This window comes from Gorilla gorilla, chromosome 14, assembly GCF_029281585.2.
Source record: "Gorilla gorilla gorilla isolate KB3781 chromosome 14, NHGRI_mGorGor1-v2.1_pri, whole genome shotgun sequence".
In the NCBI taxonomy this organism is placed as follows: domain Eukaryota; kingdom Metazoa; phylum Chordata; class Mammalia; order Primates; family Hominidae; genus Gorilla; species Gorilla gorilla.
The window spans coordinates 109,256,545-109,279,921 of record NC_073238.2 but is presented as its reverse complement, the minus strand read 5'-3'; the positions used below and the strand labels follow the sequence as shown (position 1 = coordinate 109,279,921).

Here is a 23,377-nt window from a genome sequence, read left to right as displayed (position 1 = left end):
CAGCATTATTTGCTCTTCATAACAACCTTATGAAGTACATATTATTATCCCCGTTTTACACATAACAGCCTTTCCAGGGTTGCAAGAATTAAACATAAGCTATGTCTGTTAGACAGCTAACATTGCTACCTCCTAAATGTTACTGTAAGTGAAAAGCTGTTGAGATGTGTAGTTAAGACAGGTGTGCATAAACATACAGGTACTTGTATGAGGGAAATAAAAGTTTTTGTCTGGCTCACCAGAAAAGGCTCTATGGAGCAGTGGGTCCTCACCCAGAGAAGATTTATATATATATATATATATATATATATATATATATATATATATATATATATATATATATATATATTTTTTTTTTTTTTTGAGATGGAGTTTCACTCTGACGCCCAGGCTGGAGCGCAGTGGTGTCCCAGGTTCAAGGGAGTCTCCTGCCTCAGCCTCCCGAGTTGCTGGGATTACAGGCACCCGCCACCACGCCCGGCTAATTTCTGCATTTTTAGTAGAGATGGGTTTTTGCTCTGTTGGCCAGGCTGGTCTTGAACTTCTGACCTCAAGTAATCCACCTGCCTTGGCCTCCCAAAGTGCTGGGATTACAGGCATGAGCTAGTGTGCCCAGCCAAGATTTCTTAGGTATGGAAAGATTTAACAGGAGTGCCACCAGCTATCACATTTCTAAAGAGTAGGGAAAGGATGCAGGTTCTGGGGTGACAGTGACTTTCATTTCAGACAACCTGAGGTCTGAGCACTCTGCCCAAGGTAATGTTAGCGATGGGGAATCTATGCGGGTCTGCAGCAACCTCGATTCTTGCCTCCTCAGAAGAAAGAATTCGACTGAAGGGCATAAGGCAGAGTGAGAGAGGAACACAAGTTTTACAGCGGGAGCGAAAGTTTTTAAAAAGTTTAGAGCAGGGTCAGGCACGGTGGCTCATGCCTGTAATCCCAGCACTTTGGCAGGCCGAGGTGGGCGGATCACTTGAGGTCAGAAGTTTGAGACCGGCCTGGCCAACATGGTGAAACCCCATCTCTACTAAAAATACAAAAATGAGCTGGGCGTGGTGGTACAAGCCTGTAATCCCAGCTACTCGGGAGGCTGAGGCAGGAGAATCGATTGAACACGGGAGGTGGAAGTTGCAGTGAGCTGAGATTATGCCACTGCACTCCAGCCTGGGCAACAGAGTGAGACTGTCTCTTAAAAAAAAAAAAAAGTTTAGAAGCAGGAATGAAAGGAAGTAAAGTACACTTGGAGGAGGGCTAAGCGGGCAAATTGAGAGATCAAGAGCCCTGTTTGACCTCTGACTTAGGGTTTTATACACTGGCATTTCTGGGGTCTTGCATCCCTTCTTCCCTAGTTCTTCCCTTGGGGTGGGCTGTTGCATGCACAGTGGCCTGCTACTGCTTGGGAGGGAAGCATGCACAGTGTGTTTACTGGCGTTGTACCCATGCTCACTTGAGGCATTCTTCCTTTACCAGGTGAATGTTCCTAGAAGGTCATGTACCAGTTAAATGCTGCCATTTTGCCTCTTAGTGCACATGCTTCAGCTTACTCGCCCAACTCCTAAGATCTTATCAAGAAACTGATGATGACCAGTTTCAGGTTTTTTTTGTTTGGAGCCTGCCTTTCCCTAGGGCTGGCTGCGACCAATTACCGTTTTAGGGAAACAGTGTAACAACCACTTGCCCACCACCTGTTGGTCTCCTGACATTCCTTGGTGGGGAGGGGGGCTCTCCTGCTGTGCTCATGCCTGACTAGCTCCCTACTGTAACAGTAAGACCAGCTACTGGCTATTGGTGTGGGTGGGGGAAGGATGGAGGCGCACACCTGGTTAGTACCAAAGATAAACCAGACACTAGCTAACGTGGTAAGGACAGATGGTAATCATAATGTACTATTGCAACAGGGAAGAGGGTCCAGCGTGAACTGAACTTTGATTTGTACAGAGGTGACTGGGCATTTTAAGGGACAATGAGGGATTAACGGAGAGGAACCAGTGGGGCTTCAGCAGAGTCAGGAAGGTGAAAACTGACAAAGGATTGACGCATGTAAATGCTGATTAGGCAGCTGTGTCTGCTAGCTGGCAATGATCAAAGTCTGGATTCTGTCCTTCCAGAGACTGGGAGACACTGGCCCTATCCTTCCTGATGATTACATTGTAAAGGAATGGTTTTTTACGTCCTTGATTGCCTTTGTAGGAGATACACAGCCATCTCAAAGGCACAGAGGAAGGAGTCACAATTGTAAGCCCTTTTTAGTAAGTACTCTAAGAAAGTGCCAGAAGCCTTTCATCAGATGGTGCATAGAATTCTTTTGTCAGTCTTGGGCTTTCTCAAGCAGGCACTCTGAGGGGGTTGAGGCCTGGTCTAGAAGGGGGCTCAGAGAGGCCTGGCTAGCATTTGGTCAAGGAGAAAATCTGTGTCATTAGAAGTGTGAGGAGGGGAGGGTGAAGGGGAAGAGTTAGGCCAGGCCTCCACCTGTTGGTTGAGAAGGCTTTTCAGGTCTTGTGACAGGGAGGAGTGATCGGGAAGCAGGTGGGCAGCATTAAAAAAATACACACACCGCTTATATATATGAAATGAAGGAAGACCACCATGTGAGAAAGCAAAGGCTGTTTATTCAGAGCTTGCTATAGCGAGGGAGTCAGCCACCATCACTGGCATTTGGGAGAGACTCAAAGGCAGGCAGGGGAGTGGGAGAGCTTTACAGCAGACACCAGGGACAGCTTCAGGTGTGCCCTGATTGGAGGCTGTTGGTCTGGGAAGCTGGAGTTAGCTAACTGGGAGCCGGCAGCCATGTGATTATTTAAGGCGCCTTTTGTGGTTGGCCTAAAGTTGGAAATGAGGACAAAAACTAGGAAAGCTGTCAGTTATTAATCAATTCCTGGTCATTTGGAATTAATTATTACAAAAGTTATTGTTTAGCGTCTCAGATTGTTATTTCCCAGACTTCTTGCAAGTCTGGCTTTAGCAGATGGGCTTGCTGGACTGTTTATTGTAGATAAGGGGTTGGTTTCCTGGGCAGGTTATGGTCACAGTTCTGTTTTTATATATGGTCTGACCATGGCCCATTTGGATCTTTGGTTTTATAATATATATTTTACCTGAAGAGGTAACATCTAAAAATGTAATCTGATCATTTTTATCATCATCTTCTGAAGTGTGATGTCCTCTAATAGATGTCAAACACTGTCACTTCCCGGGAGTGAAGGCTGAGAAAGACTGAACACCAGGTGTCTCCTGGGAACCCCACTGATGCCATGATCACACTTTATAACTTAGGAGGCTATGAAGGGTGAAGGGTGGGAGAATAGGGTCACCACTTACTTTAGAGAAGAAATGCTTTCAGTGGGAAAGAACACCATCATCATTAAACATTTTTTTGTTGTTGTTGTTTTTTTGAGACCGAGTCTCGCTCTGTCGCCCAGGCTGGAGTGCAGTGGCGCTATCTCGGCTCACTGCAAGCTCCGCCTCCTGGGTTCACGCCATTCTCCTGCCTCAGCCTCCCGAGTAGCTGGGACTACAGGCGCCCGCCACCGCGCCCGGCTAATTTTTTGTATTTTTAGTAGAGACGGGGTTTCACCGTGTTAGCCAGGATGGTCTCGATCTCCTGACCTCGTGATCCGCCCGCCTCGGCCTCCCAAAGTGCTGGGATTACAGGCATCATTAAACATTTAAAGCGTTAATGCTCAACCCAGCTATTTTGTCAGCAGAAAGGTTGTGAATGTCTCCTCTTGCTTTAGGCAATTTATCGGGGTGGGAGCAGAAAGGCGTCTTTTCTCAAATTTCCTTGGAAAGCTTTTTAGAAAGAAACCTGGGACATCTGCCTTGTCTGGGAAATTTCTAAGATGACACACAAACGTATTGCGAGCAAATGTTTATTTCTTAATTGTTTTAGATACTATATTCATTTTAGGTCAGAACTATGATGTAGTGAAGCTGCTATAATTGTTATACATAATAAAACCAGATGAGTATTTAGTAATTCATTAAGGCCTTTTGTGTCATCAATGTGTACATATATTAATGCTCATTTCATTAGTCTTGGATCATAATTCTCCTCTTTTAAATGGATGGTGGTTTATAGTTTACTTTGGTTATACTATTTGTCATATCTCAGATTTATTTGATGTTGAGTCCTTGGCCAGAAATAAAACTTCTGTGTGGATTTACTACAGATTCCAGGAATATACAGTTCCTGTACAATCATCCTTCATATATAGTGTCACAGTGGATTACTTTGTTTAACTTCCTTTTCTAATGGATCATCTTGGAGGATCGTCTGCAGTCCCTGCTTAGGCGAGGGCCCACAGACAGCCCTGCAAATAAAGCTGGACAGGCTGAGCAAGGGAACAGCTCTTCATCTCAGACGCCAAATGCACACTTTAGCTCTGTAAATTCCAGTGTTCCTATAATGAGTTGTCTTAAAGCAGGGAGCACAAATATTTTGCTATTCACTACCTAAATATTTCCTACAATGCATCTTGAGCAAACCCGCTTTCTCCACATATTTCACTGACTCCCTAGTCCAAAGTATCAAAAGTAATGAAAAATGATAGTCACCATTTATGGAGCGTTCTCTATGTGCCGGGCATTCTGATAAGCACTTTTCATACGAAATCCCATTAAACTTGTCAATAATCCTTTGAGATAGGAGGCATAGTTGAATACAAATAAATAGAAAAAAAAATACATGCTACTAGGAATGCTGTTGTGAAAAATCAGCATAATTCTGAGATGTACTAAAATGAAACATGAGCTCTAAGTATAAAGTATTAGTTCTTCTTTCATACATTGCGTTAATGAGATCCATAAAGAGCATTTTTTTTTTTTTTTTTTTTGAGACAGAGTCTTGCTCTGTCGCCCAGGCCAGAGTACAGTGGCGTGATCTCGGCTCACTGCAACCTCTGCCTCCTGGGTTCAACCAATTCTCCTGCCTCAGTCTCCTGAGTAGCCAAGATCACAGGTACCCACCACCATGCCCAGCTAATTTTTGTATTTTTAGTAGCGATGGGGTTTCACCATGTTGGTCAGGCTGGTCTCAAACTCCTGACCTCAGGCGATCCACCTGCCTTGGCCTCTCAAAGTGCTGGGATTACAGGCGTGAGCCACCGCGCCTGGCCATTTTGTTCAGTTTTGATTAACTCAACTTAAAAGGAAAGGGTTAACAAAGAATAACAACATGATTAGGAAGGGGAGATTCATTTTAAAAATGGATATGAAGTAAATTTGCCAAGAGGAAAGAAGCTAAGGGTAATTTGATTACTATTTTTTCAGTAGTATATAATTTCTAGGAAGATATCACAAGAAGGAATGGGCTTAGATAAAGGCAGGAGAGATTTCTATTAGAGAAAGACAGGAACTGTTCGGTCAGGGTGATAAGATTGTTTGACCTAGTTGTGTTACAGGAAAGTATCCATCCAAGATTGGGTGAGCTAGAAAACTGCTGTCCAATAGCCGTGTCTGTGTTCAAATAGGACCGCTAGCCAACTTTCGGCACTTTTGAAAAATCTTCTGAGTTGTGGTTTCTTTGTGCTTGCTGCTGCTGATGGTTCGGGAAGGAATGGTGTGGATTGGCATGAGGTGTGCGCAGGGGTAGAGATAAAAAGGGTGGTGGCCTCACTGGATGAATTCTATTACCTCATTATCTCTTAACACTAAGTGACTAGAAGCAAAACCAGCATCTGTCCCTGCGGCTGTGATGAGTTAGTGTGCACATCATAATCATGTGCCCTAGTCAGGCAAAAACAGAAAGCACTTGGCATCCTGAGATAAACCAAAAGAAACCATCCAACAGGATAACCCTGTCCGGTTAGAGGCCCCGTAATAAATGAAGCCGTGAGACTTTCCTGAAAGTTACTTGTTCTATGTCAAAGAATTTTTTCCATGGCCAGTTCAAAGCTAATGTATGAAAACGTCCTTTGTAAATAAGCTACTGTGACAAAATTGTTTTCCCACTGTGAACAGAGAAACTGTGTCCTTGGCAACATTGGTACTCTTGTGTGTGAACATGGGTGTGTTTTGGTTTTTTGGGTTTATTTCAGGGTTTCCTGTTTGTTTTTGTTTTGTGTTTAAGCTAGACTTTTGAAAGCCTGGACACCCTTGTTTAACTTTCATGCAAGTAAATTACTTTTCGTTTTCCTAAATGCTTTTCACAGAGCTGGTCCCAGAACAAAACATCTGCTTAAAGATAGACTCAGTGTTAGAAAAGTAAAAATCGGAGACCTTCGATTGAGCCCCAGGCAAATGGAAAGGTGGGGAATTGAACGCATGAAGCAGGAGGCAGTATGTGATGAGAATTAAGAAAAGAAAATTGCCATTCCATCCTCAGTGGCCTTGTGTGAAGGGAATGGGCATTTCAAGATGGAACGGGCCAGGTGCGGTGGCCCTGTAATCCCTTACACCTGTAATCCCAGCACTTTGGGAGGCCGAGGCGGGCGGATCACTTGAGGTCAGGACTTTGAGACCAGCTTGGCCAACATGGTGAAACCTTGACTTGACTAAAAAAATACAAAAATTAGCTGGTCATGGTGGTGCGCACCTGTAGTCCCAGCTACTTGGGAGGCTGAAGTGGGAGAATTGCTTGAATCCAGGAGGTGGAGGCTACAATGAGCCAATATTGCACCACTGCACTCCAGCCTGGGCAACAGAGTGAGACCCTGTCTCAAAAAAAGAGATGGAATGCCTGAGAATTCTTGGTAAGGGTGGAGACATGTTAATGTTTGAAGTGCTTATATAGTAACACAGACTTTTAAATGATGTGCCCTGGTAAAGGGGAAGCATATATGCTGCTAGTCTGTTTCATGTCAGTTTCATGATTACCTGGAGGGAAATTTGATAGGCAAGTGGACTCCATAAAATTACCTAGAAAATGGGTATTGAGGTACTATATAAATTTACCTGTATGAAGGCAAATGATGGGACTGATGTTTTCCTAAAATCCATGGTCCTGCCTCTGGAGTCCCTTCCAGGTGCAATGACCCGTGTGTAGCCAGCGCAGAGCCCCTTCCCTCCATGTTTGTGTGGTTCTCTTTGAATTAAAACCATTTTTTATGGATACATAATAGTCATACGTATTTATGGGGTACATGTGATGTTTTGATACAAGCATACAAAGTGTAATGATCAAATTAGGGTAGTTGGGATATCCATCACCTCAAACATGTATCATTTCTTTTTGTTGGGAACATTCCAAATCCACTCCTCGAATTACTTCAAAATATATTAGGTTGGTGCAGAAGTAATTGCAGTTTTTAAAATTGCAAAAACCACAGTTACTTTTGCACCAACCTATACAATAAATTATTGTTAACTATAGTCACTTTATTATGCTACCAACACTAGATCTTTTTTTTTTTTCTTTTTTTTGAGACAGGGTTTCGCTCCTGTCACCCAGGCTGGAGTGCAATGGCATGATCTCAGCTCACTGCGACCTCTGCCTCTTGGGTTCAAGTGATTCTCCTGCCTCAGTCTACCAAGTAACTGGGATTACAAGTGCCCACTACCACGTCCAGCTAATTTTTGTATTTTTAGTAGAGATGTGGTTTCAGCATGTTGGCCAGGCTGGTCTTGAACTCCTGACTTCAGGTGATCCACCTGCCGCGGCCTCCCAAAGTGCTGAAATTACATGCGTGAGCCACTGTGTCCAGCCTGAACACTAGATCTTATTCCTACCATCTAACTGTATTTTTGTGCCCATTAGACAACACCTCTTTATCTCCACCTCCCTGCTACTCTTCTGAGCCTTTGGAAACCATCAGTCTACCCTCTATCTCCATAACATCAATCTTTTAGCTCCCACATATGAGTGCAAACATGGGTTGCTTGTCTTTCTGTGCCTGTGATATTTCACTTAACATAATGTCCTGCAGTTCCACCCACATTGTTGCAAATGACAGGATCTCATCCTTTTTTATGGCTGAATAGTGTGTAAGTACCACATTTTCTTTATCCATTCATCTGTTGATGGACACTTAGATTGAGTCTATATTTTAGCTATTGTGAATAATGCTGCAATAAGCATGGGAGTGCAGACATTTATTGGATATACTGATTTCCGTTCTTTTGGATATTTACCTAGTAGTGGGATTGCGGGATCATATGATATTCTATTTTTTTTTTTGTTTTTTGAGGACCCTTCATAGTGTCCTCCACAATGGTTGTACTAATTTATGTTCCCACCAACAGTGTACGAGGGTTCCCCTTTCTCCACATCCTCACCAGCATCTGTCTTTTCGATAAAAGACATTTTAACTGGGGTGAGATAATATCTCATTGGGTTTTGATTTGCATTTCTTGGATGATTAGTGATGTTGAGCATTTTTTCATGTACCTGTTGGCCATGCGTTTGTCTTCTTTTGAGAAATGTCTATTCACATCTTTTGCCCATTTTAAAATCAGATTATGTGCTTTTTTGCTGTTGAGTTCTTTGAGTTCCTTACATGTTTAGTTCTCTTTGATCTCCCACAGTCTTTCTCATCTTTACAAAGCATCTGTAATTATTGATTCTACTTTTCAGGTGGTGTCTTAAATGGCCCAAGGAATATGTTTTTCTAACACTTGGACAATGTGACCAAAGGTTTATTCTCTTTCTGCAACCCTTAGTGCCCAGAGCAGAGCATCTATTCCACGATTTGTCCTTTCTTTCTTCCTTCTCATCCTATCTTCTTTTTCAATCTCTTTCTTCCACCTCAGAGAATCTATTCTCACATTTAAGAGTTGGAAATTTGAAACAATGTTTTACATTAAACACATTTTTTTTTTTTAGAATTGATAATTGAGCTACATGGTGGGAAATTCAATCAGAAAAGGAAGTACACAATGAAAAAGAGTCTTTCCTTTAGCTCTGAGTTCCCCTCTGCAGAGGCAGCCTTTGTTACTGGCTTTTAGTGTATTTGTTCATAAGTAATTGTATGTCCATGTACACATTTCTATATATATATATATATCACATTTAAAACAAACAGTATCATTATTAGGCACACCATTGTAAAGCTTTTATCTAAAGATGCACATTACTTCTCCTTTGAATGCTGACAACACCATACTTTTCCTTTCTCCCTTTTTTTTTTTCTCTCACCGATTCTAAACCTGAGCTGAGCTTTTAAACCATATTTTGTATTCAGAGGCAGTCTCACCCAATAGCAATCATGTTTATGTTCCCTAATTGATTCAAATTCTAAAGATAATGTTGGAAAGGAATTTAATATTAAATCCATAAATTATATCTCTATTTGAATGGTCTGATCTCTTATCCCAGGAACAATTATTTTACAAACAATAATTTTGTCATTTGTAAAATAAATAAAACCATAAAAATTTGGTTTTATTTCTTTTACAAAAGGAAGAGCTGATTTGTTGTGCAGGTTTAGCTTTGAGTATGCAGGAATGAAATCCAGGTGTACAGTAACACAGAAGAAACATTCCTCTTTTAAGCATTTTCTAATAATAGGTTGGTAAATTGCTCATAGAGAAATGCACTCAGATGCCTGTTTATTTCATATCTTATTCCTTTAGCATCACCTTAATTCATACTTACCTTTCAAGTTCTCTCAGGTTTTTCCTCTTCATGAAAAGTTTTCCATAGTTTAAGCTAATATCCAGCTCTTCCCACTCTGACCATCCTGAGAGCTTGCCGTCTGCTATGCTCTGGGCATGTGATCCTGTCCCAACTTTCATTCTCTGTGTTGAATGTGTGCTTTCTTCCTCATAGCAAAATTCTACTGCCCCTCAAAAGGTGGGTTTGATTTCGGGAAGAATTTTCATGTTCTAGTAACAAAGCAGGGGACTAAGAATTTTGTGAAAGGTCATAGAAAGTCTATTGGAGTTCTTTGGAAATGCAGGTGTTAATGTGTCGCCTGGTGGTGGTCAGGAATGAAAGAGGTTGTGTGACCTGGAATAGCTGGAGGGGTGTGGGATGATAACCCCTAGAAGCTAGAGTAGTGCTGGGCTCTCAGAACAAAAGGCAAAGGGTAAGGACAACAGGGAGAGCCAAACCACACAGATAGAAACAGACAAATCCTAAGAGTGAGGGAGGAGAAGCAGCTGAGTAGCTTAGACAGTTGGTCTAACATGTTAGGATGGGGAAGCTTCTGAAAATGATCTTCATCCCAGGCAAAGAGAGAAACTGCAACAAGAGAGTCTGAATGCAACTTCATTCTTTTTCAATCTGAGTTCTCAGTTGCATTTGTGATGGGCAGTGGACAGCCCATAACCTGAACGAACCTGGCTGAAAAATCCAAGTTCAGGGCTCATCACAACGGTCTATGGTTTATACCCTTGAATTCTTACATTGTAGCAAAGATGGATAATGCACCAAGTCCATCTGCTTTTCTCACTACAATAGATGAAGAAGAGGGGGAAATGTGGTATAAAAGGAGGCAGGGGAGAAGGCTAATAACAAGGTATTGGGGCTATGTGTATACATATGGCTTGGCGGGGAGGGGTGGTGGGAAGCACAGCCCCTGGAGGCAGGCTGCCTGGGCCAGAGCTCCAGGCTCACCCCCTGCCTGTGTAATATCCAGAAGTTCCGTAACTCTTCTTTGTTTCAGTCTCCCTATCTGTAAAATGGAGAAAAATTAAAATCCTTATTTTATAGGGCTAGTGTGAGAATTAAATAAGATAATCCATGAAGAGTGCTTGGCATGTAGTCAGGCAGGTCCTGCAGGCTCAGTAAGCACTCTCTACAAGCTCCACCCTTCTTTCAGGAGTCACTTTCAGCATCATCTCATCTTGGCTGCCCGAGAAAACTTAGCTGTTCCTTCCATCCTGTACTCCCTATACCTTATCCACACAATAACCTGGATATCATTTTATGGTTGTGTATTTTATTGGTCTGATTTTCTGACTGGCTGCTACTATCTCCTTAAGGTCAGGATTCACATGACTAGCAGAAAACTCATAGTAGGTGCTCAATGCATTTTTGTTGAATGAGTAAGAGTACTTCTCCTCTTTTTTCATCCTGCCAATGGTGGCTCACCACTGCATCATAATCCTTGGCTGTACTTGTTTTTATTATATTTCCTAACATGAGAATCAACTCTTCTGAGAGCCTACACTGACATTCTTATTCCTTTTCCACATCTTATGTCACCTAGCCCAGTACCAGAAACATTTTAGGTTCTCAAGAATTGCTTGTTTACATCTATTGACTTAACAGTAAGCAACTATTTCAGGACTAAAAAGGTTGTATGGTTAATTTAAGGTTATGGATGATTTTCAGTGTTTTCGTTTTTATTTGTTTTTTTTCTCACTTGCATAATTTGTAGAAAGCAATAAAAAAGGCTCTATATCTTCTTCAACATGGCAGCACAGGAGAGCAGGAAGCTGTAAGTCTTTGTTAGTACTTCAAAAAGATCATAGGATTGTCTTAATCTAACAGTGACAGAGACAAGTTTAGGCAGTTTAGGAACGGCCATCTGCCAGGACACTAACTTGGGTTAATTTAGGTTGTAATCCCATGAACCAGGATCATAGTCACACATTACATGGTTGACATTCAAAAAATGTCTTAGCAACAACAGCATTCTCCCCATCTTTCAAGTTACTAGATGTTCTGACTGCTATTTTTAAATGGAAGGTTTGAAGAACTTTCTAGAGAAATAGGATTTGGAAAACCTTTCAGATGTAACTGAGATTGAGAACTAAAGATTTTATGTTCAGAGAAATATAAAGAAACTAACAGTCTGGCACAAATAGATACATGTCCTAATAATGGAAACATTTTACTTGATCCGCCAATTACCAATTCAATTATTCTTACAGGGTTACCAGGTGTGTTAGCTTGTTTTGCATTGCTATAAAGGAACACCTGACACTGGGAAATTTATAAAGAAAATAGATTTATTTGGTTCATGGTTCTGCAGGCTGGGCAAACATGGCACCCACACCTGCTCAGCTTCTGGTGAAGTGTCAGGAAGCTTTTTTGTTTTTGTTTTTGAGGTGGAGTCTCTCTCTGTTGCCCAGGTTGGAGTGCAGTGGCGCAATCTTGGCTCACTGCAACCTCTGCCTCCTGGGTTCAAGCAATTCTCCTGCCTCAGTCTTCAGAGTAGCTGGGATTACAAGCTCCCACCACTACACCTCCGCTAATTTTTGTATTTTTAATACAGAAGGAGTTTCACCATGTTGGCCAGGCTGGTCTCGAACTCCTGACCTCAGGTGATCCACCCATCTTGGCCTCCCAAAGTGCTGGGATTACAAGCGTGAGCCACCGCGCCCAGCCAGGAAGCTTTTATTCATGGCAGAGGGTGACACAGAGGCAGATGTGTCACATAGCAGGAGAGGGAACAAGAGAGAGGAGGTACCAGACCCTTTTTAACAACCAGCTCTCATGTGAAAACTCATAGACTGAATATTAAATCATGACCATGGGGAGGGCACCAACCCATTCATGAGGGATCCACCCCAAGACCCAAACACCTCCCACCAGGCCCCACCTCCAACACTGGGGATCACATTTAAACATGAGATTTGGAGGGAACAAACATCCAAACCACATCACTAGGTTACACTGGGTTGGTCTTTAGCAGGCATGTTTGGGAGGTCCCCTTTGAAGAGCAGCTTCTTGGAGGCATCACAGGCCCTGGCTGCTCCCAGAACATTACTCTGTCCAATGTCAATGTTAAATCATCAGGTCCAGGCCTTTTGGTACATGGCATCCTTGAGGGTCAGATCTATCAACCCTGGTCCTAAACTGTATCGACCATTGGCTCCTGGTTGCAGCCACATTTCTGAACACAACCTTTTGTCTCCTGGACCGTAAATAAAGGGCTAAATTTTTCTAAATCTGGAAAGATTTTGTCATTTACTGGCTTCTGAGCTAGTTCTTGAGATCATTTGGAAGCAGTAGCAAACTTTTCTGTGGTGTTAGGGGTTAGGCTATTTCCTGTGAACACCTCTTTAGGATGCTGATGAGGAGCTAGATTGACTTTAGTTAACCATAGAGCGTCTATGGGTGGCAGGAGACATTATTCCTCGAAGAGGGCAACCTAGGAGGGGCTACACCATTTACAAGCACCAATATATTAATAGTGTTTTTTTGTGATTCACTGTGCCCTACCAATCTGAGGGTATAGGCGAAATCACAGTACTGGCCATAGCTCAGAATTTTCTGGCTTTGCTCCAACTATTTATTGAGGACCTCTGCAATTAGAAAGATGCCCATTTGCACCTGCCCAGGAATGTTGCCTGTATTTTCACAAATAAATCTCAGACTGCTAGCATCACTATTGGACCTCTGGTCCACTAGCTTCCCTCATTTCTTGCTTGGCCTCATGGGTTCTGCCATAGTTCCAGGCACTGCCTACAATAATGCTTACAGGGGTGCTGAGTGTTGTGCTCTGCATATCTGCATAGGAGAGCTGCTGGTAGCTCTTGAAGCATCCTTATCTGACAGATTTATATGAAAACTATCCTTCAGTTTCTGGCAGAGCCTCATTCCACTGGGCTGGGTGGAGTGACAGACACTATTTCCATGTCATTTCTCCATATTATTGCCCTGATACTTATAGCAATAATGCTTCCTCCTTATTTAGCCAAAGGCCTAACGTTCCTTTGCAATCAACTCATGCAGGTGACTAGTCTTGAACCTCTTCCATCATTTAGTCAAACATGCCATATACCGTGAAACTCTGTGATACATACAACTGAGGACATGTGGACATATAAAATAGTCTGCATGAAAACAGGTATATAGTATATGTTCTAAATTGTATATATTAACAAGCTAAAAACAAATTTCTCAAGTAAGGCCAGATATTTGAACATTCCAGGCAGCCTAATCAAGTGGGCTGCAGTCCTTTCAAGTGATGTTTGCAAAATATTTACTCAACATTCATTTGGGCCAGGTGCAATGGCACTTGCCTGTAATCCCAGCTATTTGGGAGGCTGAAGTGGGAGGATCATTTGAACCCAGGAGTTTGAGACCAGCCTGGGCAACTTAGCGAGACCTTGTCTCTAAAACAAACAAACCATATTTATTTGGATGGCATTGGGGAAAGATGGATGTTACGGCTAATAGCAACTCTCAGATATTGGGGAAATTATCTTTTGCCTTCAAATTTTCCTCCTGCATTCAAACAAGAGTGTTTAAGTTAGCTAGACTCACCCTCCCTAGAAGGTATTTTAGTAACTTTCAGATATTGCTTCAGATTGCTCTTTGAAGATCTCACTCCCTGCCCAGAGCAGCCAATGGCAGTAGAGCAGAAACTTGATTTAGCCTGTGCTTTCCATTTTTTCTTTCAAACAAACTGACTTATGATCAGGGTCCACTGAAAGCCTATGGCCACTCTCTAGTATCCCAGCAGGCTTCTGCTCCCAGTAGTTGACTTGTATGCTTGGCCAAAAGCTGCTCTTGTTCCCACACCTGTTTGTGCCAGTTGTACTTATTACCATATGAATGTGAAAAGCAAAAGACAAAGAAATAATTGGTGGCCTAAGAAAATTAAGTTGAATGCCTTGGCAAAACTGAATACAATGAAGTCATCAGCTGAAACACATCATTTAGCTGTAATGAGGGCTCAGCGCCCTGACTCATTGTACGTTCCATTTGACTTGACCTGAAAACTTAGCAGTTCTTCCTTTGAGGAGACATCAGGCTTTGATTTCAAGGGAAACTTACTTGATTACTTTCTCTTTGTAAAAGTAAGAGAGAGAGTTGGACACAATAGGGTGACTAATAGAGATAAATTGATAGGTTATTTAATTTATTATATACATTTTTATTTAATATATAATTATATACCTATGAATAAAGTATATGTGGGGAAACTTGTGAATGTAGACAGAAGCTGCAGCCAACTTATTTTGTAACAATTGTTTTGATCTTGTTCTATTGGAAATCATGGAGGATGCATCACAGGTGTAGTAAATGTAAGAACTTTGATCAGTCAACCTACATGCAAAGTGTACATACATAAAAAGATGTTTAAAGGAATGAACAGTTACATGTTTTAAGATAAAATACTGTAAATTATTTAAGGTGCTTGTGGAATTTGTCATGATTCCTTGCTTTGATTAACTTTTTCAATGACCTACTGGCCAATTCTAATTGAGTTGGTAAGAGACATTTGCTCGATTTCTTTCTTTCTTTCTTTTTTGGAGGCAGAGTCTTGCTCTGTTGCCCAGGGTAGAGTGCAGTGATATTGGCTCACTGCAACTTCCACCTCCTGGGTTCAAGTGATTCTCCTGCCTCAGCCTCCCAAGTAGCTGGGACTAGAGGCATGCACCACCACATCTGGCTGATTTTTTAATTTTTAGTAGAGACAGGGTTTCACTATGTTGGCCAGGCTGGTCTCGAACTCCTGACCTCAAGTGATCCTTCCATGTTGGTTTCCCAAAGTGTTGGGATTACAGACGTGAGCCACTGTGCCTGGACTTTCTCCCATTTCTTTCAACCAGGGTGTTTTCCCTGTATGATCCAGTAATTGCCATTTTTCTCCATCTGGTTACTTTTCCTGTGGTGTTTTGGCCTGTCTTACAGGATTGTCACAATGCTGAGTGCACTTAAGTTTTTAAAACATTTCCAGTAAATATTTTAGGTAAGATGTTAATAAGCATCCTTTGGACAAAAAGAATTGCATGGTCTTACACCTTTGAGAAATGATGGGTTAAGCCAAATAAATATTTTTTGTCATTTTATTTTTATTGTCTTACTTTTAGGATTCTTTCGTGTTATAACAGAGAGAGGAAAGGGAATGGGGGAGAAAGGTCACAAAAATTAGCATTTCCCAAGCAGTTTGCTGGGAGACCCCTTTTCAAGGATTGCCATTTATTTATTTGTTTATTTTTTATTATACTTTAAGTTCTAGGGTACATGTGCACAGCATGCAGGTTTGTTACATAGGTATACGTGTGCCATGTTGGTTTGCTGCACCCATCAACTTGTCATTTACATTAGGTATTTCTCCTAATGCTATCCCTCCCCTAGCCCCCCACTCCCTGACAGGCCCTGGTGTGTGATGTTCCCTGCCCTGTGTCCATGTATTCTCGTTGTTCAACTCCCACCTATGAGTGAGAACATGTGGTGTTTGGTTTTCTGTCCTCGTGATAGTTTGCTGAGAATGATGGCTTCCAGCTTCATCCATGTCCCTGCAAAGGATATGGACTCATCCTTTTTTATGGCTGCATAGTATTCCATGGTGTATACATGCCACATTTTCTTAATCCAGTCTACCATTGATGGACATGTGGGTTGGTTCCAAGTCTTTGCCATTGTGAATAGTGCCACAATAAACATATGTGTGCATGTGTCTTTATAGTAGCATGATTTATAATCCTTTGGGTATATACCCAGTAATGGGATGGCTGGGTCAAATGGTATTTCTAGTTCTAGATCCTTGAGGAATCGCCACACTGTCTTCCACAATGGTTGAACTAATTTACACTCTCACCAACAGTGTAAATGCATTCCTATTTCTCTGCATCCTCTCCAGCATCTGTTGTTTCCTGACTTTTTAATGATTGCTATTCTAACTGGAGTGAGATGGTATCTCACTGTGGTTTTGATTTGCATTTCTCTGATGACCAGTGATGATGAGAATTTTTTCATATGTCTGTTGGCTGCATGAATGGCTTCTTCTGAGAAGTGTCTATTTGTATCCTTTGACCACTTTTTGATGGGATTTTTTTTTTCTTGTAAATTTGTTTAAGTTCTTTGTAGATTCTGGATATTAGCCCTTTGTTAGATAGGTAGATTGCAAAGATTTTCTCCCATTCTGTAGGTTGCCTGTTCACTCTGATGATAGTTTTTTTTGCTGTGCAGAAGCTCTTTGGTTTAATTAAATCCTGTTTGTCTATTTTGGCTTTTGTTGCCATTGCTTTCGGTGTTTTAGTCACGAAGTCTTTGCCCATGCCTATGTCCTGAATGGTATTGCCTAGGTTTTCTTCTAGGGTTTTTGTGGTGTTAGGTCTTACATTTAAATCCTTAATCCATCTTGAGTTGATTTTTCTATATGATGTAAGGAAGGGATCCAGTGTCAGCTTTCTACATATGGCTAGCCAGCTTTCCCAGCACCATTTATTAAATAGGGAATCCTTTCCCCATTGCTTGTTTTTGTCAGGTTTGTCAAAGATCAGACGGTCGTAGATGTGTGGTGTTATTTCTGAGGCCTCCGTTCTGTTCCATTGGTGTATATATCTGTTTTGGTACCAGTACCATGCTGTTTTGGTTACTGTAGCCTTGTAGTATAGTTTGAAGTCAGGTAGCCTGATGCCTCCAGCTTTGTTCTTTTGGCTTAGGATTGTCTTGGCAGTGCGGGCTCTTTTTTGGTTCCATATGAACTTTAAAGTAGTTTTCTCCAATTCTATGAAGAAAGTCCGTGGTAGCTTGATGGGGATAGCATTGAATCTATAAATTACCTTGGGCAGTATGGCCATTTTCATGATATTGATTCTTCCTGACCATGAGCATGGAATGTTCTTCCATTTGTTTGTGTCCTCTTTTATTTCGTTGAGCAGTGGTTTGTAGTTCTCCTTGAAGAGGTCCTTCACATCCCTTGTAAGTTGGATTCCCAGGTATTTTATTCTCTTTGTAGCAATTGTGAATGGGAGTTCACTTATGATTTGGCTCTCTTTTTGTCTGTTAATGGTGTATAGGAAAGCTTGTGATTTTTGCACATTGCTTTTATATCCTGAGACTTTGCTGAAGTTGCTTATCAGCTTAAGGAGATTTTGGGCTGAGATGGTGGGGTTTTCTAGATATACAATAATGTCATCTGCAAACAGAGACAATTTGACTTCCTTTTTTCCTAATTGAATACCCTTTATTTCTTTCTTCTGCCTGATTGCCCTGGCCAGAACTTCCAACACTCTGTTGAATAATAGTGGTGAGAGAGGGCATCCTTGTCTTGTGCCAGTTTTCAAAGGGAATGCTTCCAGTTTTTGCCCATTCAGGATGATATTGGCTGTGGGTTTGTCATAAATAGCTCTTATTATTTTGAGATACATTCCATCAATACCTAGTTTACTGAGAGTTTTTAGCACGAATTGCTGCTGAATTTTGTCAAAGGCCTTTTCTGCATCTATTGAGATAATCATGTGGTTTTTGTCGTTGGTTCTGTTTATGTGATGGATTACGTTCGTTGATTTGCATATGTTGAACCAGACTTACATCCCAGGAATGAAGCTGACTTGATTGTGGTGGATAAACTTTTTGATGGGCTGCTGGATTCGGTTTGCCAGTATTTTATTGAGGATTTTTGCATCGATGTTCCTCATGGATATTGGCTGAAAATTCTCTTTATTTTGTGGTGTCTCTACCAGTCTTTGGTATCAGGATGATGCTAGCCTCATAAGATGAGTTCGGGAGGATTCCCTCTTTTTCTATTGATTGAAATAGTTTCAGAAGGAATGGTACCAGCTCCTCTTTGTACCTCTGGTAGAATTCGGCTACGTATCCATCTGGTCCTGGACTGTTTTTGGTTGGTAAGCTATTAATTATGGCCTCAATTTCAGAACCTGTTCAGAAATTGAGGTCTATTCAGAGATTCAACTTCTTCCTGGTTTAGTCTTGGGAGGGTGTATGTGTCCAGGAATTTATCCATTTCTTCTAGATGTTCTAGTTTATTTGCATAGAGGTGTTTATAGTATTCTCTGATGGTAGTTTGTATTTCTGTGGTGATATCCCCTTTATCGTTTTTTATTGCATCCATTTGATTCTTCTCTCTTTTCTTCTTTATTAGTCTTGCTAGCGGTCTATCAATTTTGTTGATCTTTTCAAAGAACCAGCTGCTGGATTCATTGATTTTTGGAAGGGTTTGTTGGGTCTCTATCTCCTTGAGGTCTGCTCTGATCTTAGTTATTTATTGCCTTCTGCTAGCTTTTGACTTTGTTTGCTCTTGCTTCTCTAGTTCTTTTAATTGTGATGTTAGGGTGTTGATTTGAGATATTTCCTGCTTTCTCTTGTGGGCATTTAGTGCTATAAATTTTCCTCTACACACTGCTTTAAATGTGTCCCAGAGATTCTGGTACGTTGTGTCTTTGTTCTCATTGGTTTCAAAGAACATCTTTATTTTTGCCTTCATTTCGTTATTTACGCAGTAGTCATGCAGGAGCAGGTTGTTCAGTTTCCATGTAGTTGTGTGGTTTTGAGTGAGTTTATTAATCCTCAGTTCTAATTTGATTGCCCTGTGGTCTGAGAGACAGTTTGTTGTGATTTCTGTTCTTTTACATTTGCTGAGGAGTGTTTTACTACAAATTATGTGGTCAATTTTAGAATAAGTGTGATGTGGTACTGAGAAGAATGTATATTCTATTGATTTGGGGTGTAGAGTTCTGTAGATGTCTATTAGGTCCACTTGGTCCAGAGCTGAGTTCAATTCCTGGATATCCTTGTTAACCTTCTGTCTCATTGATCTGTCTAATATTGACAGTGGGGTGTTAAAGTCTCCTATTATTATTGTATGGGAGTCTAAGTCTCTTTGTAGGTATCTAAGGACTTGGTTTATGAATCTGGGTGCTCCTGTATTGGGTGCATATATGTTTAGGATAGTTAGCTCTTGTTGGTGAATTGATCCCTTTGCCATTATGTAGTGGCCTTCTTTGTCTCTTTTGATGTTTGTTGGTTTAAAGTCTGTTTTATCAGAGACTAGGATTGCAACCCCTGCTTTTTTTTGCTTTCCATTTGCTTGGTAGATCTTCCTCCATCCCTTTATTTTGAGCCTATGTGTGTCTTTGCACATGAGGTGGGTCTCCTGAATACAGCACACCGATGGGTCTTGACTCTATCCAATTTGCCAGTCTGTGTCTTTTAATTGGGGCGTTTAGCCCATTTACATTTAAGGTTAATATTGTTACGTTTGAATTTGATCCTGTCATTATGATGTTAACTGGTTATTTTGCCCATTAATTGATGCAGTTTCTTCATAGTGTCGATGCTCTTTACCATTTGGCATGTTTTTGCAATGGCTGGTACCAGTTGTTCCTTTCTGTGTTTAGTGCTTCCTTCAGGAGCCTCTTGTACGGCAGGCCTGGTGGTGACAAAATCTCTCAGCGTTTGCTTGTCTGTAAAGGATTTTATTTCTCCTTCACTTATGAAGCTTAGTTTGGCTGGATATGAGATTCTGGGTTGAAAATTCTTTTCTTTAAGAATGTTGAATATTGGCCCCCACTCTCTTCTGGCTTGCAGGGTTTCTGCTGAGAGATTCACTGTTAGTCTGATGGGCTTCCCTTTGTGGGTAACCCGACGTTTCTTGCTGGGTGCCCTTAACATTTTTTTCCTTCATTTCAACCTTAGTGAATCTGACAATTACGTGTCTTGGGGTTGCTCTTCTCAGGGAGTATCTTTGTGGTGTTCTCTTTATTTCCTGAATTTGAATGTTGGCCTGCTTTGCTAGATTAGGGAAGTTCTCCTGGATAATATCCCAAAGAGTGTTTTCCAACTTGGTTCCATTCTCCCTGTCACTTTTTGGTACACCAATCAAATGCAGATTTGGTCTTTTCACATATTCCCATATTTCTTGGAGGCTTTGTTCATTGCTTTTCACTCTTTTTTCTCTAATCTTGTCTTCTCACTTTATTTCATTAATTTGATCTTCAATCACTGAGATCCTTTCTTCTACTTGATCAAATTGGCTACTGAAACTTGTGCATGCGTCACGAAGTTCTCGTGCCATGGTTTTCAGCTTCATCAGGTCATTTACGGTCTTCTCTACACTGTTTATTCTAGCTAGCCATTCATCTAACCTTTTTTCAAGGTTTTTAGCTTTCTTATGATGGGTTAGAACATGCTCCTTTAGCTTGGAAAAGTTTGTTATTACTGACCTTCTGAAGCTGACTTCTGTCAACTCGTCAAACTCATTCTCCATCTAGTTTTGTTCCCTTGCTGGTGAGGAGCTGCAATCCTTTGGAGGAAAAGAGGTGTTCTGTTTTTTGGAATTTTCAGCTTTTCCGCTCTGGTTTCTCCCCATCTTTGTGGTTTTATCTACTTTTGGTCTTTTATGTTGGTAACCTACAGATGGGGTTTTGTTGTGGATGTCCTTTTTGTTGATGTTGATGCTATTCCTTTCCATTTGTTAGTTTTCCTTCAAACAGTCAGATCCCTAAGCTGCAGGTCTGCTGGAGTTTGCTGGAAGTCCACTCCAGACCCTGTTTGCCTGGGTATCACCAGCGGAGGCTGCAGAACAGCAAATATTGCTGCCTGATCCTTCCTCTGGAAGCTTCTTCCCAGGGGGCACCTGCCTGTTTGAGGTGTCTGTCGGCCCCTACTGGGAGATGTTTCCCAGTCAGGCTACACAGGGGTCAGGGACCCACTTGAGGAGGCAGTCTGTCCATTCTTGGAGCTCGAACACCATGCTGAGGGAACCACTGCTCTCTTCAGAGCTGTCAGACAGGGACATTTAAGTCTGCAGAAGCTGTTTGCTGCCTTTTGTTCTACTATGCCATCCCCCTAGAGGTGGAATTCATAGAGGCAGTAGGCCTTGCTGAGCTGTGGTGGGCTCTGCCCAGTTTGTGCTTCCTGGCCTCTTTGTTTACACTGTGAGCTACTCAAGGCCCAGCAATGGCAGACGCCCCTCCCCAGTCAAGCTGCAGTGTTGCGGGTCGATCTCAGACTGTTGTGCTAGCAGTGAGCAAGGCTCCATGGGCGTGGCACCCACCGAGCCAGGCACAGGAGGGTATCTCCTGGTCTGCCAGTTGCTAAGACTGTGGGAAAAGCGCAGTATTTGGTCAGCAGTGTACTGTTTCTCCAGGTACAGTCTGTCACGGCTTCCCTTGGCTAGGAAAGGGAAATCCCTAGACCCCTGGTGTTTCCTGGGTGAGGCGACACCCTGCCCTGCTTCAGCTCCCCCTCCGTGGGCTGCAACCACTATCCAACCAGTCCCAGTGAGATGGACCAGGTACCTCAGTTGGAAATGCAGAAATCACCCGTCTTTTGCGTCAATCTCGCTGGGAGCTGCAGACTGGAGCTGTTCCTATTCGGCCATCTTGGAATCACCCCTATTTATTTATTTTGAAGGCTAGGTCTTGCTCTGTTACCTGGGCCAGGGTGCAGTGGTGCAATCATAGCTCACTGCAGCCTTGAACTCCTAGCCTCAAGCAATCCTCCCACCTCAGCCTCCCGAGTAGCTACAAGTGCATGCCACCATGCCCAGCTAATTTTTAAATGTTTTGTAGAGATAGGGGTCTTGCTGTGTTGCCCAGGCTGGTCTTGAACTCCAGGCTCAAGCGATCCTCTCACCTTGGCCTTGGAATTGCCTTTTAATATCTCGGAATATCCGTGTTACTCAAATACAGTTTGGGAAATTCTTTGTGCTGGATTTTTAATGTCTTTAATCTGGTTCTCAATTGCTTGAAGACAGGAATTGTGCATTATTCATCACTGCAGCTCCAGGGCATCCCACAGGGCCTGACTCAAGTACTGGCTCAGTAGATGTGTGTTAACTAAATGAGTGGGCATACAGTGAGTGCTGATTTGGCTCTTGCCATGATAGTACCTGTAGTTGGGACCCAGGAGCCATATGCCCCATAGTTCTGTCAGCTTGCTGTAGATAATCATGCCCCATGAGTCAAAAGCCTTGAAGACAGCACATGTGGCCAGAATTCAGTGTGCTCATCAAATTGGACTTTGAATGAAGTTGTGCTGACCCATTTGTAGCTATAATCATCATGGCCTTTGGGCTTAAATGAAGAGCAGTTTACAGAAGCAACACGAGTATGCAGCCAAACCAAACATTTGTGTGGTCATCTAGCAGAAGCAAACTCCTGGTAGAAAGATTCATGGCACCACCATGCCTGGCTAATTTTTTATTTTTTGTAGAGACAGAGTCTCACTATGTTGCCCAGGCTGGTATCAAACTACTGGACTAAAGTGATCTTCCCCTTCATACCTTGGCCTCCCAAAGGGCTGGGATTATAGGCATGAGCCACCATGCACAGCTGAGAAAATTTATTAAAAGAAAATCTTTTCAGTAATCTTAGCTGTGCAGAGGCCTCAAGAGTTGCGTTTAATATGACACAATCCACTGAGGCACAACCTCCTGCAAAAGCAAAGGGAGCACCCTCTCTCGCTGTGATAAGACCGCAATGAAGGAGGCAGCGTGTCTCTGTGACATGAGGGAAAGACAGAAGAAAGATGGCAAGTAATTCCTACACCAAGGGATGGAGCCTTTATTTGCTTGCCAGGGCTGCCATAACAAAGTGCCACAAACCGAGTGGCCTAAACATCAGAAATGTATCACCTTGGCCAGGCATGGTGCCTCAGGCCTGTAATTCCAGCACTTTGGGAGGCTGAGGCAGGTGGATCACCTGAGGTCAGGAGTTCGAAACCAGCCTGACCAATGTGGTGAAACCCCATCTCTACTAAAAATACCAAAAATTAGCTAGGTATGGTGGTGCATGCCTGTAATCCCAGCTACTCGGGAGGCTGAAGCAGAAGAATCACTTGAACCCAGGG

The 23,377-nt window shown here is 42.1% G+C and overlaps 1 protein-coding gene across 5 annotated transcripts in view; it reads left to right on the top strand.

The window, feature by feature from the left end:
• Nucleotides 1–23,377, top strand: part of DCT (dopachrome tautomerase) — a 140,646-nt gene that overhangs the window by 2,019 nt on the left and 115,250 nt on the right. The window lies entirely within an intron of this gene.